We start from the raw sequence: 17,535 nt of genomic DNA on the forward strand, positions 1-17,535 counted from the left end.
AGCGCACCTGGGATAACACCGTTGTAAACAGTGCACTTGGGATAATTATAACACCGTTGTAAACAGTGCACCTGGGATAACACCATTGTAAACAGTGCACCTGGGATAACACCATTGTAAACAGTGCACCTGGGATAACACCGTTGTAAATAGCGCACCTGGGATAACACCGTTGTAAACAGCGCACCTGGGATAACATCGTTGTAAACAGTGCACCTGGGATAACACCATTGTAAACAGTGCACCTGGGATAACACCGTTGTAAACAGCGCACCTGGGATAACACCGTAGTAAACAGTGCACCTGGGATAACACCGTTGTAAACAGTGCACCTGGTATAACACCATTGTAAACAGTGCACCTGGGATAACACCATTGTAAACAGTGCACCTGGGATAACACCGTTGTAAACAGTGCACCTGGTATAACACCGTTGTAAACAGTGCACCTGGGATAACACCGTTGTAAACAGTGCACCTGGGATAACACCGTTGTAAACAGTGCACCTGGGATAACACTGTTGTAAACAGTGCACCTGGGATAACACCGTTGTAAACAGTGCACCTGATAGTGGTTCCCTGTTAGAAACTTATAAAGAGGGGGAATCTAAAGATGCAACAACTAGCATAGGTTGCTAATATGACTAGCACTGTGCCTTTTGCTTCTGGACGACGAAATAAAATGTATATGAAAACCAATAGAACAGGAGAGAAAACGTGTAGTGGTGGTTCCTATAGGGAAGTAACTAAAAATACACTTGCCAAAATTACATAATTACTCCTGTCTTTACATAAATCAATAAAATAATTTTTAATACTTGACTTGGCCACAGAGGAATCGAGAACCATAAGCTACTTTAAAAGGTAGCTGTGGATTGTGTCAAATCGCAAGTGCTTCTGTCTGTCTCTAGTTCCTGTAGTTCCTGTTTCCTAGCTTTCCTGGTTTTTGACCATTCTGACCCTGACTCTGCCTGCCGTTCTGTACCTTGTCACACCACCCTGGATTACTGACCTCTGCCCGCCCTGACTCAGAGCGTGCCTGCCGTACTGTACCTTTCAGACTCTGCTCTGGACTACTGACCTCTGCCTGCCCTTGACTTGTCATTAGCCTGCCCTCCTGTTTTTGTTACTTCGGAACTGTCTGCATCTGGGTCTTCTCCTGAGTATTGACAGGAGGGGTATGTGGTGAAGATATAGGCAAGTCTCTCTCCAGAATGGCTCAGCTGTCTCCCGCCAATTCTTGCGCATTCATTGTTTCATTATGTGAATTGTATGCCCTTTGATCTATTAAAAAAATAAAAAATACCCATTACATATGCCAGCTGTAGTAAATGTAGTGTTAATCCACGTCATTTGGTTACATTAATTTATGTTAATGCATGTATTAATTACAGTCATTTACCATTCTCAGAGTGGAAACGTTATTTGCAGAGTTCCCAACCTTGTCACGTTCTGACCTTTATTTCCTTTGTTTTGTCTTTATTTAGTATGGTCAGGGCGTGAGTTGGGGTGGGCAGTATATGTTTGTTTTTCTATATTTGGTTTCTGTTTCGGCCTTGTATGGTTCTCAATCAGAGGCAGGTGTCGTTAGTTGTCTCTGATTGAGCATCATACTTAGGTAGCCTGAGTTTCACTGTTGGTTTGTGGGTGTTTGTTTCCGTGTGAGTGTTTAACGGCACACGGTATAGTGTTCAGTTTATTTATTAAAGTAATCATCATGAGCACTTACCACGCTGGATCTTGGTCCGATCCTTACTCCTCTTCAGACGAAGAGGAGATCTGCCGTTACATAAACACCCACTAACCAAGGACCAAGCATTGTGGTAAAGGACAGCAGCAGCAGCAGCAGGAGAGGCAGCGATATTTGGAGAAATGGACTTGGGAGGAGATTTTGGACGGCAAAGGACCCTGGGAACAGCCATGGGAATATCGCTGCCCCAAAGCAGAGCTGGAGGCAGCAAAAGCAGAGAGGCGGCATTATGAGGAGCTAGCACGGCCGAGCGGCTGGAAGCCCGAGAGGCAGCCCCAAAAATTTCTTGGGAGTGTGGCGAAGCCAGGTAGGAAACCTGCGCCAACTTCCTGTGCTTACCGGAGAGAGAGAGGGACCGGGCAGGCACCGTGTTATGTGGTGGAGCGCACAGGCTCCCCAGTGCGTGTGCATAGCCCGGTGTGGTACATTCCAGCTCCTTGTATAGGCCGGGCTAGAGTGGGCATCGAGCCAGGTGCCATGAAGCCGGCTTTACGCATCTGGTCTCCAGTGCGTCTCCTCGGGCCGGCGTACATGGCACCAGCCTTACGCATGGTGTCCCCGGATTCGCCAGCACAGCCCAGTGCGGGCTATTCCACCTCGCCGCACTGGCCTGGCTACCGGGAGCATTCAACCAGGTAAGGTTGGGCAGGCTCGGTGCTCAAGAGCTCCAGTACGCCTGCACGGTCCGGTCTATCCAGTGCCACCTCCACGCACCAGCCCTCCGGTGGCAGCCCCCCGCACCAGGCTGTCTCTCAGTCTTCTGCATACAGGTGCTCCCGCCTGTCCAGCGCTACCAGAGCCTTCCTTCTCTCCAGCGCCGCCAGAGTCTCCCGTCTGTCCTGAGCCGCCAGAGTCTCCCGTCTGTCCTGAGCTGCCAGAGTCCCCCGTCTGTCCTGAGCCGCCAGAGTCTCCCGTCTGTCCTGAGCCGCCAGAGTCTCCCGTCTGTCCTGAGCCGCCAGAGTCTCCCATCTGTCCTGAGCCGCCAGAGTCTCCCGTCTGTCCTGAGCCGCTAGAGTCTCCCATATGTCCTGAGCCGCCAGAGTCTCCCGTCTGTCCTGAGCCGCTAGAGTCTCCCGTCTGTCCTGAGCCGCCAGAGTCTCCCATCTGTCCTGAGCCGCCAGAGTCTCCCGTCTGTCCTGAGCCGCTAGAGTCTCCCATATGTCCTGAGCCGCCAGAGTCTCCCATCTGTCCTGAGCTGTCAGAGTCTCCCGTCTGTCCTGAGCTGTCAGAACCGCCAGTCTGTCCTGAGCTGCTCGAGTCTCCCGTCTGTCCTGAGCCATCAGAACCGCCAGTCTGTCCTGAGCAGTCAGTCAGCCAGGAGCTGCCAGAGCCGTCAGTCAGCCAGGAGCCGCCAGAGCCATCAGTCAGCCAGGAGCCGCCAGAGCCGCCAGCCAGAACCTGCAAGAGCCGTCAGTCAGCCAGGACCTGCCAGAGCCGTCAGTCAGCCAGGACCTGCCAGAGCCGTCAGTCAGCCAGGAGCTGCCAGAGCCGTCAACCAGCCAAGAGCTGCCGGAGCCGCCCTTCACTCCGGAGCTGCCGGAGTCTCCCGCCTGTCTGGCGCTGCCGGAGCCTCCTGTCCATTCTGGACCCGTGGTGTGGGTCCCCAGTCCAAGATCGGCGGCGAGGGTCACCGCTCTAAAGAGGCCACGGAGGCGGGCTAAGAGGCGCACCAAAACTATGGTGGAGTCGGGTCAACGTCCCACGCCAGAGCCGCCACCGTGGACAGACACCCACCCAGTTCAGGTTTTGCGGCCGGAGTCCGCACCTTTGGGGAGGGTACTGTCACGTTCTGACCTTTATTTCCTTTGTTTTGTCTTTATTTAGTATGGTCACAGTGTGAGTTGGGGTGGGCAGTCTATGTTTGTTTTGCTATGTTTGGTTTCTGTTTCGGCCTAGTATGGTTCTCAATCAGAGGCAGGTGTCGTTAGTTGTCTGATTAAGAATTATACTTAGGTAGCCTGGGTTTCACTGTTGGTTTGTGGATGTTTGTTTCCATGTGTGTGTGTTTGTTGCCACACGGTACTGTTTCGGTTTCGTTCACGTTCACATTTATTGTTTTGTATTGTATAGTGTTCAGTTTATTTATTAAAGTAATCATCATGTAAAGACATAGTAATCAACACTTACCACGCTGCATCTTGGTCCGATCCTTACTCCTCTTCAGAGATCTGCCGTTACAAACCTGCTACACTTGTGAGAAACAAGTTTTGGTTTAAACATAATTTATGAGATTTGTCATTTCTTTCATTGTCTTTTGTGTGGAGTGCTCCATGTGGGCAATGGGCATGTGTCTGGTTTCTCTGTCCTGATAATGTTGAGGGAGCATGCTCACCTGAGCACATATAGAGTACCTGGCCTACTTTGCGGAAATGTACGAAAGTGTTTTTTTTTAACATCCTTTGCAAATTATTGTATATAATTTGTAATTATTGTATATAAATTAAATTTGTAATTATTGTATATAAATTATTGTATATAAAACTAAAGTTCCTCACAGTATGCCATTAGAAAAATATTTCCAACAACCTCTTTTGGGTTCCATGTAGAACCCTCTGTGTAAAGGGTTTCATATGGAACTCAAAAGGGTTCTACCTGGAACCAAAAATGGTTCTTCAAAGGGTTCTCCTGTGGGGACAGCCGAAGAACCCTTTTAGGTTCTGGGTAGCACTTTGTACTGCTGCATTGGTTTATAGGCTATGAGTTCCATCTGCTCATTTCTTTAGCCGCCAATGGATCACTGTGTATCAATGTGTCCATATCGCAGAGGCTGGTGTTCTCGCATTAGTTGACTTTTAACTTTTAGATTTTATAATTAACCACATGACAATGATTTTGAGAAACAACAACTTTATTATTGAAATGTAACTGTCCCACAAAAATGCACATATGATTTGGCTGCTTTGAAGCAAGGTAAGACATGCCTTACAACAACAATGCTTACTGCCTCCAGCTCACAAAGTGGTGTGTGATGTGCTGATAGCCTATTGCCTGTACTTGAATGGTGAATGGGAAGCACGCTTCAATTACCAGCGGAGAAAATAAAAATAGTAGCTATTTTTAATCATGCACCAAAACAACCAGCTGAGGAGCTGCAGGAGAAATCCTGCTCAAAATAGTCTCTGTATGCTGTGCACGAGTGACAGTTGTGTTGGATAAATCAGATACATGATGACTAACAAAAACATACACAGGCCAATGTAATTCCACTAAATTATGCAAATTAACCTATAGCATGACGGTCAAATGTAAACTCAGCAAAAACAGAAATGCCCTCTCACTGGCAACTGTGTTTATTTTCAGCAAACTTAACATGTGTAAATATTTGTATGAACATAACAAGATTCAACAACTGAGACACAAACGGAACAAGTTCCACACACATGTGACTAACAGAAATGTAGTAATGTGTACCTGAACAAAGGGGGGGGGGGAAACAAAATCAAAAGTTACTGTCAGTATCTGGTGAGGACACAAGCTGCATTAAGTATTGCATTGCATCTCCTCCTCATGGACTGCACCAGATTGCCCGTTCTAGCTGTGAGATGTTACCCCACTCTTCCACCAAGGCACCTGCAAGTTCCCGGACATTTCTGGGGGGTATGGCCCTAGCCCTCACCCTCCGATCCAACAGGTCCCAGACGTGTTCAATGGGATTGAGATCCGGGCTCTTCACTGGCCATGGCAGAACACTGACATTCCTGTCTTGCAGGAAATCACGCACAGAAAGAGCAGTATGGCTGGTGGTATTGTCATGCTGGAGGGTCATGTCAGGATGAGCCAGCAGGAAGGGTACCACATGAGAGAGGAGGTTGTCTTCCCTGTAACGCACAGCATTGAGATTGCCTGCAAGGACAACAAGCTCAGTCCGATGATGCTGTGACACACCGCCCCAGACCATGGCGGACCCACCACCTCCAAATCGATCCCACTACAGAGTCTTAATGACAATTCCACAGGTGCGTGGTCATTCATTGCTTATGGTTCATTGAACAAGCATGGGAAACAGGGTTTAAACCCTCTACAATGAAGATCTAAGAAGTTATTTGGATTTTTACAAATTATCTTCGAAAGACAGGTCCTGAAAAAGGTACGTTTCTTTTTTTGCTGAGTTCATTTCCTTCGACTGGTATTTCCATTAATTAATAAAAAGCATTATTTGGCAATAGGATTTTATTTTTTGGGTCATTTTGCCTGGCAACAGTTTTATAAAAATCCAGAAATCCCTGACACACACACACACACACACACACACACACACACACACACACACACACACACACACACACACACACACACACACACACACACACACACACACACACACACACACACACACACACACACACACACACACACACACACACACACACACACACACACACACACACACACACACACAGATGAGGGGGCTGCTCCTCATCACAGTCAGTCATCTAAGTGCAGCAACAGAGACCGTCCCTAAACTCTAAACCATGTTAACTTCAAACAAACAAACAGACAAATGCAGAGAAAACAGAGACACACAGCATAAATAACCAGGTTCCCTAACACACATGCCCTGCACATGTGTGCGTGTTTGTGTGTATGCGTGTGTATGTGTGTATGTGTATATTCGTGTGTGTGTATGCGTGTGCATGCGTGTGTATATGCGTGTGTGTGTGTGCTCCTCCAGCAGACCTGCCTCCACCAAATAAGATGGATAGACTGAGGAAAAGTAAAGAGGTTGAATGAGTCAGAGATCATTAAGCTGCCTCTGCTAAACTCCTCTCCTACTCCCTCTTTCTTCTCTTTCATCCGCAGAGAGAGAGAAAGAGAGAGAGAGACAGAGTGACGTCTCATGTTTCTTTAACACCGCTGCACCTCGACAGAGCGATGCAACTAGGAGGAGATAAGCTTTAAACGTCAGCACACCGACGTCATTGTAAATAAGAATTTGTTCTTAACTGACTTGTCTAGTTAAAAAAAGGTAAAAAATAAAAAATGTGGATGTATAAAGTCAACAGATGAGCCAACATAATGGAGCGCAGCTAAAATAGGTTAGCAGTTACCACCACAGCCCAGCCTGCTGTGTCTCAGGCTAATCTGATTTACAGTCAACCACAGTGAAACAACAACCATTTGAGGGTTACTCTGACAATTCAGAAACATTGTTCCAAGCTCACACCACAGCTATTCATTGAGTGTGAAATAAAGGGGTGTGAGAAAGTAACTAATTAAAACAGATAATTGATACTCATCGTTAAGGGCCTAAAGACATAGTGATGCAATTATGAAAAACCAAGCATACTGAAGAACAGTGTTCAGTTAGGTTCGTCATTAGCTGACAAGGTACAAATCTGTCGTTCTGCCCCTGAACAAGGCAGTTAACCTACTGTTCCTAGGCCGACATTGAAAATAAGAATTTGGTCTTAACTGACTTGCCTAGTTAAATAAAGGTAAAATAAAAAATGAGACCATGAAAAAGACACAAGGAAAGAAAACGGGGGGGAAATATGGGAGGTCTTCGCATGGAACAACCTCACTGGAATGACTGACTCATTTTCAGCTCTCACTAACCATCACATACACACATGACACCCACCATAAACTTCCACTGTCTATCGTTCCACTGACACTGTGCCAGTGAGAGTGACTTTGTTAGCTCTCTACGTTCAGCCACAGCAGCCATGATGTCACCACTGCAGAGCTGCTGATGACTCCAGCATGTCATGACTCACCAGGCAGACAGGCACCACTACTTCATACACACCATCTGTTTCCCAAATGACACCCTATTCCCTACATAGTGCACACCTTTTGACCACTATGTAGGGAATAAGGTGCTATTTGGGACGTAGACACTCTCCAGAGCCTGAGTCACAGGGTTGGCCCGCCATGTTGCCTTGTTTCTCTCCACAAATTCAACACAGACCACAAGTGTTACAGTCACATCCACACAGAACTCTCTCTGCTTCATCAACTCCATTACAAACCATCTGCCATGGCTCAACCAGATCATGGTTACTGTAGGTGTATGAGAGAGAGCATACATACAGTATGTAACAGAACAGAGGCATACAGCTGTGCATCTGCCTGCATGATGTATGCAACTGCTATGCCTGTTGAATACTCAGCTGGCTCCATGGAAGCTTCAAGCTGGTTCTTGGAAGAAGAAACCCTTGTGCATCAACCGGTTTCAACTCTGCCAAGTGGAAACTGGTTGCCCCCAAAAAAGATTAATTTCTATTTATAGCCTGTTGTATTGTTGCTTCGGACTGGCCGGCGGGGTTCCTACCACAATCCATCCCCTTTGTCTGCCTGCTTGCCTATGCTGCGCTCCTCAGTCTTCACACAGGAAGAAGAAACTGCAGAGTGCAGGTTTTTTGACAGGGCCAAAGCATGGCTCGAGCGCTATGCTGATTGCTCTATGCTGACTTTCACAAAACAAGTGAGCTCACTGCAAAGCAGAAGAAAGCCACTTTGTTGTGGTCACTATTTAGTGCACTATCAAAAGTAGTGAACACTATAGGATGCCAATTGGGATACAACCATAGACTTGCCTCAGGAGGAGAGAACAGAGTGCTGTTAGATGTTGATAAGTAATTTAGCATCGAAGTCACTGACTGGTCCTCCGTGACAGGAACCGCCCAGCATGCAAAGACAAGGATTATTATCAAATAGAAAACATGTCACCAGTGAAGAAGAAACAGAAAGAGAGTGAGAAAGCTGGATGGATAACTGCTCAGAACAGTTGCATGTACAGTTGAAGTCGGAAGTTTACATACACCTTAGCCAAAAACTTGGTTTTTCACAATTCCTGACATTTAATCCTAGTAAAAATTCCCTGTTTTAGGTCAGTTAGGATCACCACTTTATTTTAAGAATGTGAAATGTCAGAATAATAGTAGAGAGAATGATTTATTTCAGCTTTTATTTCTTTCATCACATTCCTAGTAGGTCAGAAGTTTACATACACTGAATTACTATTTGGTAGCATTGCCTTTAAATTGTTTAACTTGGGTCAAATGTTTCATGTAGCCTTCCACAAGCTTCCCACAATAAGTTGGGTGAATTTTATCCCATTCCTCCTGACAGAGCTGGTGTAACTGAGTCAGGTTTCTAGGCCTCCTTGTTAGCACACGCTTTTTCAGTTCTGCCCACAAATTTTCTATAGAATTGAGGCCTGAGTTTTGTGATGGCTACTCCAATACCTTGACTTTGTTCTCCTTAAGCCATTTTGCCACAACTTTTGAAGTATGCTTGGGGTCATTGTCCATTTGGAAGACCCATTTGCGACCAAGCTTTAACTTCCTGACTGATATTACTTTAATATATCCACATCATTTTCCTCCCTCATGATGCCATCAGAACAGAGGACATTCCTCCAAAAAGTAGGATCTTTGTCCCCATGTGCAGTTGCAAACCAAGTCTGGCTTTTTTATGGTGGTTTTGGAGCAATGGTTTCTTCATTGCTGAGCGGTCTTTCAGGTTATGTCGATATAGGACTCGTTTTACTGTGGATATAGATACTTTTGTACCTGTTTCCTCCAGCATCTTCACAATGTCCTTTGCTGTTGTTCTGGGATTGATTTGCACTTTTCGCACCAAAGTGCGTTCATCAATAGGAGACAGAATGTGTTTCCTTCCTGAGCGGTATGATGCCTGCGTGGTCCCATGGTTTTTATACTTGCATACTATTGTTTGTACAGGAACGTGGTACCTTCAGGCATTTGGAAATTGCTCCCAAGGATGAACCAGACTTGTGGAGGTCTATTCAGGTCCTGGCTGATTTCCTTTGAATTTCCCATGATGTCAAGCAAAAAGGCACTGATTTGAAATACATCCACAGGTACACCTCCAATTGACTTCCAATTGACTCAAATGATGTCAATTTGCCAATCAGAAATTTCTAAGACCATGACATCATTTTCTGGAATTTTCCAAGCTTTCCAAGGCACAGTCAACTTAGTGTATGTAAACATCTGACCCACTGGAATTGTGATACAGTAAATTATCAGTGAAATACTCACAATCTCATAATGTCACGCATAAAGTAGATGTCCTAACCGACTTGCCAAAAATATAGTTTGTTAACAAGAAATTTGTGGAGTGGTTGAACAATGAGTTTTAATGACTCTAACCTAAGTGTATGTAAACTTCCAACTTCAACTGTATAAAGACAGTAATAACACATATATGTGCACTCTGACACCAGATGAACCTACTGGTAGGGTGATTTTCTGGGCTGACCTGCACGAAGCTTTAGCTTGCAGCATGGAGAAAGGGAGAGAGAGAGGGACAGAGAGAGAAAGTGAGAGAGGACTGTGGGAGGGAGAGCGAGAGAAGAGAGCGAGAGTGACAGAGAGATCCCATTAAGTCAAGCCAAAACATCCTATGCCTTTTTCACCCCACACAGCCCAGACAGTGAGAGAGTGACACAATTGGGACACTACTGAATATTCACTTCCTGACTTGGTCACCTGAGATTTGAGCTATTGTAGGGGCACTAGGGCCCTGCTGCCTAGCTGGGAAACACCTATTGTACAGGAGAAACAACAAACACACATTTGCTATGAGTGCTCTTTGTAACATCCTACTTGTAGAGGTAGAAAAGAAAGACAGTGTAGCTGTGGACAGCAGGAGTGCCTGTAGCACAAACTCCAGACCAGCGGTGGCCAGCTGGTGTGTGTGTGTGCGTGTGCGTGTGCGTGCGTGTGCGTGTGTGTGTGTGTGTGTGTGTGTGTGTGTGTGTGTGTGTGTGTGTGTGTGTGTGTGTGTGAGCCCCGTCTGCTGTGTGAGCTGTAATTATTGTGGCAGGCAGCGCTGAGGTACGTACCTCTGGTTTCAGTGTATCAGGATCTTTATTTGCTCCACATTGCTTTGTGTACTGAGAAAACAGAGGCCCTGTGGGGAGAAAAAAAACATTTAATTATTCATTTACAGTGTTCAATAAAACATGACTATCAACTGTGTGTGCCAGCCAATTTTCATTTATTGTAAGCGTCACTCCAAAAATGGGTCTTGCAATTTCATTTTCCGCCCCGGCCCCAGACCTGGCCCTCAGAGCTAATGCCTTGGGAAGTTGTGACAGGCTGTGCTCTGTTGAACCATGACCTCAATATCTGTCCATTGGTAAACAACAGGTTGCAGCGTGGGACACAATCTAGGTGCCAGGCTTAATAAAAAAAAATCTGTCTGTATGATGGCCTCATTTCTCTCTGTATATTTCCTGTACCAGGTAAGTGGATTTGGGGGGCTTAATTCATTCAATGTTCTGAGCTGAAATAGTATTACCTAAAATAGCTTGAATATGAGAGTGTTTTTCATCAAGTATCCTTCAATCAAGAGCCTCATACAGGTGTTACAGAGCTTTGCCTCCTGATACTTGGAATAACTACAGACGATATGCATGAGGCAAAGTGTGCTTTAAGCAATTATTAACCTATTTACTGAGTGACTTACAACAACTTAAGTATCTAGTAATCCTTCATCCAGCAAGTGTAAATATTGGCTTCATAACATAGCCCACTACAGCCGTTCAGTAGAAATCACAGCAATAATTGATAAAAGCACTCCAAAAACATAAAGCTGCAACAATTAATTCAAACTGAGAAGGCAAGGTTTGAAGAACCATTGCACAACTTTCAAGTGATGCTCTAAAACGTTTGTATAATTTCAGCCAGTAGTTTTGAAAGTGGTGCTCACGAGCCAAATTAGGTCCCCGTTCTCTCTGTACTTACGTCATCCAATTGTGTACTACGTCACCCCCACCCCCCAAAAAAGAAAAGTGTAATGCTATGTTATGAATCCAATTCGTACAATATGTTTGTATGAATTTGTTGTGCATAAGATTCTAAACTGCATCTAATCAAACATCTACTACCGGCAAATAAAACAGCTGAACTTGCACACAAATCAATCTCCACCTAAAACAGCACACAACAAATGCTCCATGCCCTGCCAGCACTTTGAAACGACGAGACACTAATGTTTCACAGTGGAGTCATCGCACCCATGGCGACAGGGGTTAGCTACATGGTAAATTGACTAAATGTACTTTATCTACGACAGAATTCGATTTTTCACAGACAAATCTGTTATAACTCATTGCACACAAAGTTGACTTCTGAGCAGAGCTGTTCATCAAATGCGTGTATTTCTATCTGAATCTGTTAACTGTTTTTGACTTTGTTGTAACCCGTATAAGAATAAGCATGAGATAATATTTAGTCTTGTAGTTTGGTCTTGTGTGTAAATCTCCAGTTTGTATAGTCTAAATATTCTGGCAGTCAAATCAAAACGTACTTGTCACATGCTTGGTAAACAACCGGTGTAGACTAACAGTGAAATGCTCACAGGCCCTTCCCAACAATGCAGAGAGAAACAATAGAAATAATAGAAAAATCATATCGCAAGGAATAAAAACACAATGAGTAAGATTCACTTGGATATATACACAGGGTCCCAGTACAGAGTCTATATGCAGGGGTACGAGGCAACTGAGGCAGTCATTATGTAGCTTGCACATAGAAATTGACTTGAATCGCACCCCCCATTTTGTACTACAAATACTGTAGACACAGGGTTTTTCTAATGAAAACTCACAATCCGACTAAATGGAATATATCTTGATTTAGATACTGAGGCCAGAGGAAATTGGTGGGTAAGATATACGAGAGGCAGTTTCAGTAGTTGATTACCTCTCTCTGACTGAGGCTGGTCAGACAGATAGACAGAAAACAGAGAATGGGCCAGTAGAGACAAGCAATAATCAAGTTTGACATTCTCCCTCCTTCAGACTTTCCTTGACCCATTGTTCTCTACTGTTGTTCTGGATGATGCATGACATCACATATTGGAGCCATCCTGTTATAGTGTAGAAATCGCAGGCAGATGGCTGAGATAGCTATTAATAGGCTGGTATACAATATAAAGGATAAAATGGCATGCAAATGTAAAAGGATATAACTTTGGCAAAACCTGCAAACAATTAAAAGTCTCATTTTGAGACAAAGGGACAAAAAAAAGCAAGTACCCTCATTCAGAAGTATTCTCCTCTGCCAGACACCACTCTAAAAATGACATTTTTTTTCAAATTGGGAGGTATGCTGAGCTATCCTATTTTGGGCGTATATCTGGATGAAACTGAGAGCGAGTCCCAAAAATACACTGCTCTATGTGTGGAAGTAAAACGTGATTTTCAGCACCCGACACCAGCAGTAGGTTGTCATTTAGCCATTCCTCATGTCTGTGTCCACTCTGTGGTCTCTCTCTCTCCATTCTACCCTCCCTCCCACCTCCCCCTCCCTCTGTCTTTTGCTTCCTCTCTGTCTGTCTGGGCACTGGGCAGCCATGGCGACGAGCTCCCAGCAGGCCGTGCTCTCTGAGTGAGTGAAGCTGCAGTCCAGGGACCAGGGGCAGAGCAGAGCTGGCTCTCTTTTCATCCCAAGCCCCTCCAATAAAACATAATGGCACTGGGGCTGAGGCCTGCGGGGGGAGTCATTCAGCCACACACAGATCACATGACTGCCATGGCACAACGAGCTCAGTCATTCTTACTGTCGCTCTTTACTGGGCCAGATGAGTGGAGAGCAGAGCACAAAGCTAGGGCTGATAGACTGGCTCCCCAGAGGGGGAGTAGCTCTCCATGCACAGCCTGCTGGGTAGGCACTAAGCGGGGACACGCCATATGCCGCCTGAGGGACAGTAGCCACAGCCCTGGCCGATCTCATACTCCTACATCTACCATCTCTAACGCACACCAAGTTAATTTCAGGGCTTACCTCTAAAGGCCAAGGGACTAGTCACAATGCCATTTCAATAGCAGCAGTATCTAACATAAACCCTGTGCAATAATTGCATGTCTTGCATAGACATAATAACCACACAGCAGTATCTCAGATATGATATTGGCACTAAACACGAGAAAAGACCACCACTCCTCAGCCAGTCCCCACTACATAGACAGGGCTTTGGTTGACATATGAGCAGACAGCCTTCACACAGAGGCTCTCTGGGGGTGTCCCAAATGGCACCCTATTCCTTAAATAGTGCACTACTTTTGACCAGAGCCATTGGGGCAGTAGTGCACTATTTAGGGAACGTGGTGCCATTTGGGACTCAGTATCTGACTGACAGAGCCAGGGTGGATTAACATGGACAAATATCCTCACTGTAAATATCTGCTCTGGCTCCATGGATGATGTGTATGGGCAGGATGCCTCAAATGTACAGTGCAGGAGTTCACCAACATAGTGGAGGCAATGGATAACAATGAATGAAAGGTTAGAGTTGAATGGCATTTTGGATGAAGACTCACTGTATCCTACTACAATGAGACCTCACATTAACCTAGACCAGGGGACCTTTGCAAGTGTCAACACTGAATACACAACACAATTATGAGAAAATTAGATTCCTTCAAAATAACTTGCAGAGGAAGCATGTGTGAAATAAACCCCTATTACATTGAGCTCTGTTGCTGCTCTCCCACTACACTAATTAAAGAGAAATAAATTAACATTAACAATGGTGCCTTTGATGTTTATCAGGGCTTCTTAAAAGGTAAATCTCTATAAGTCGGTCAATATTGCTTTATCCCCTGGCAATGAGGGGGAATTTGAATGGGGCATACTGAGGAACTAGGCCTGGTTGTGCCGGCCAGGAGGCCTTCGTGATTCCAGGATGAGCAAAAGTCTCCTTTGTCAGCCCCCCAGCCAGCAGCAGCTGCATCAGCATGACACTGTAGAGAGGCAACAGAGAGCAGCAGGGAGCATGGCTGGCAGACAGGCACCACTCAGAATCAACTTTATTAGCCAAATACATTTGCATGCACAGGAATTTGACTCTGTGAAGTGGTGCTGCCACAATAAACAGGATATACAGACAACATATGTAGACTCAGAGTTTACACTCAGAGACACAGTATAACTGCTACCTGTTATACCATTTTACTCTTCTACTGTAAACCAGTATACAGTAGAAGAGTACTGTACTGTACAGTATTATTGGAGTGATACAGTATGGAGGGCAGACAGGCACTGCTAAGACACTGTATAACTGACTGCCATACAGTTCTGCTGTACTACAACTGTATATCACAACTTATGTTGAAATGGGAGAGTAATTGCTTCACATTACTGCAGTCCAATGGGTAGGCCTAAAAGGCTATCTGCTTATATCACAATCGTACCCGGTTAACTAGCCTATATCTTGGTTGAAAATTTGCTCAAATGTGGCATGAACAACATTCTCACTGAAATTCATAAATGCATAATGTCTTCTTTGTAATGCAATGCACCATTGCTTTTGATACAGCAGCAGTAGTTGCTTAGAGCACAGGGGAATATATTGACAGAAAAGAACAGAGGCGTGGTGACACAAATGTATAATGTATGACATCAAACACAGATAAAGATGCATAACATCTCCCGGGACACAATCATACAGCAAACAAACAGGCCACTTTTGTTTTCCTCGGAAAATGCAGACACTTGACATTAGGGCAACATATCATTAATAAATTAGCAAATATACTGTTCTGTAAAATCTTTTCATTCTCCTATTGGGGAGAGCACCAGCACATAATTCATACTTTATTCTGGCGAGGGAAATGCATTAAACTACTCAAATGTTCACCACTTATCAGTGTTTAAAGGCAGACTCGGCGAAATGATGTTGCTACGAGCAGCACTGAAGACATTGAGATGAGCGAGACGCAACGCAACAGTAATCTGCGCATGTGCATGGATTCGCTTCAGGCTTTAACAGCGTGGTAGCCACGGGACCAAAACAGCCGAGATGTTGAGCCTCGCGCTTCAACATTCTTAGTTCTTACGCAAATTGAACCACTGTACAGTTTACTTCCTGCATCTATGCCATATCGCTGAGTCTACCTTTAAAGTTATGAAAAAACATTGAGTCCTCCTCGAGTCATACATCTCACCACGTTATACTGATATTATTTCATATGCAAAATCTTTGGGGATCGATGGAGGGAGGGAGTGACCGAGAGAGAAAACGACCTGCCATTCAACAAAGAATGAAGCGCAACAATATAGTACAGTATCCTTGAAAGTCCACTTTCGGCATCGCCGACCTTCTAGCTGCTGCCGAACCTACTGCTGGCAAATGCCCTTCACTCATCAACCCCGGACTTGTCTCGTCATCATTACACTCACCTGGTTCCAATCCCCACTCTATATATACTATCTCTGCCATTAGTTTTTTGTCGGTCATTGTACATGTTACTTGTTTTCTACTACTATTTAATGAGTACTTTATATTTCGCACTTTGGGTTCGCCCTGTGCCTTTATGTTTATGTAGATATATATTGAGCGTTTTGGTTTCGTACCGCTTTGTTCTATTGTGCTTAAATAAATCCAGTAGATCTAAACCTGCGACTGCCTACTCCTCTTTACACCTGTGACACCTAGTGTCTGCAGGTTTTTGTTTTTTCCTTTCAATTAAGACCTATACAACCAGTCGAGGGGAGCTCTTTCCTAATTAGTGACCTTCATTCATCAATCAAGTACAAGGGAGGAGCGAAAACATGCAGACACTGCCCTCCGTGGAATGAGTTTGACACGTGACCTAGATAATAGTATGGAGATTTAGCATGTTCTGCAGACAGCAGCATATGGCGGACATCTGTAAGAGAACTCTACCATTGCTGCCTCAGTACGTGTGCATTGGTAAGAATATGTGGGTTGGTGGTTTGTAGAATCCATGTACTTATTTAGCAATGTAGTTTTAAATATAGTCTTGTCTGTTTGCACAGAAGAGTGCCATTACACTGCAAAGCTCCTGAATACTAGCCTTTATTGAAGATCAACGGTACATTGGAGTTCCGAGATTAAATGTATGAGAAGCCCTGCTTCTGTGCTGATGCTCTCAACCACGCACACACAGGTAGAAGTGATGTGTGTGTTGATAAGGAGAGTGTGTGATACAATCTGGCTCTGGATCTGGGGACTTGATGTTAGACAAACAGTTGCAGCTAATTGAATTCCTTTGAAGGAATATTCCCAAGATGGCCATCTCTATAGGCCTGAGCCAACCTTGTTTTGACAGGCTTTCATGCAAGTATATTAGTTTCACACATCATTTAATCCCACGATATTGCTGCAACAATGGCCAAGCGGCAGTGATTTTGGGGTGGAGTCTACAAGATTTATAGAAGTGAACACACAGGCCTTTCACTTTCATAGAACTAAAGTGAAAATGCTACAGCACAAACACAAAGATGCTTGGGGGATTCACCTGGAGGGAAAATATGATTGCTTAGCTTCACATGTCAACATAAACTCAGCAAAAAATGAAAAGTCCCATTTCCAGGACCTGTCTTTCAAAGATAATTTGTAAAAATTCAAATAACTTCACAGATCTTCATTGTAAAGGGTTTAAATACTGTTTCCCATGCTTGTTCAATGAACCATAAACAATTAATGAACATGCACCTGTGGAATTGTCGTTAAGACACTAACAGCTTACAGATGGTAGGCAATTAAGGTCACAGTTATGAAAACTTAGGACACTAAAAAGGCCTTTCTACTGACTCTGAAAAACACCAAAAGAATGATGCCCAGGGTCCCTGCTCATCTGCATGAACGTGCCTTAGGCATGCTGCAAGGAGGCATGAGGACTGCAGATGTGGCCAGGGCAATAAATTGCAATGTCCGTACTGTGAGACGCCGAAGACAGCGCTACAGGGAGACAGGATGGACAGCTGATCGTCCTCGCAGTGGCAGACCACATGTAACAACACCTGCACAGGAAGGGTACATCTGAACATCACACCTGTGGGA

General features: G+C 44.7%; 1 protein-coding gene across 3 annotated transcripts in view; it reads right to left on the bottom strand.

The window, feature by feature from the left end:
* Positions 1-17,535, bottom strand: part of LOC135506048 (tyrosine-protein kinase Fyn) — a 91,652-nt gene that overhangs the window by 67,410 nt on the left and 6,707 nt on the right. For all 3 annotated transcript variants that reach the window (XM_064925419.1, XM_064925418.1, XM_064925420.1), the window contains exon 2: positions 10,565-10,632. The gene's annotated coding sequence lies outside the window, so the exon portion shown is untranslated. The remainder of the gene's footprint in view (positions 1-10,564; positions 10,633-17,535) is intronic.

Source organism: Oncorhynchus masou, chromosome 19 (assembly GCF_036934945.1).
Source record: "Oncorhynchus masou masou isolate Uvic2021 chromosome 19, UVic_Omas_1.1, whole genome shotgun sequence".
NCBI classification, from domain to species: Eukaryota; Metazoa; Chordata; class Actinopteri; order Salmoniformes; family Salmonidae; genus Oncorhynchus; species Oncorhynchus masou.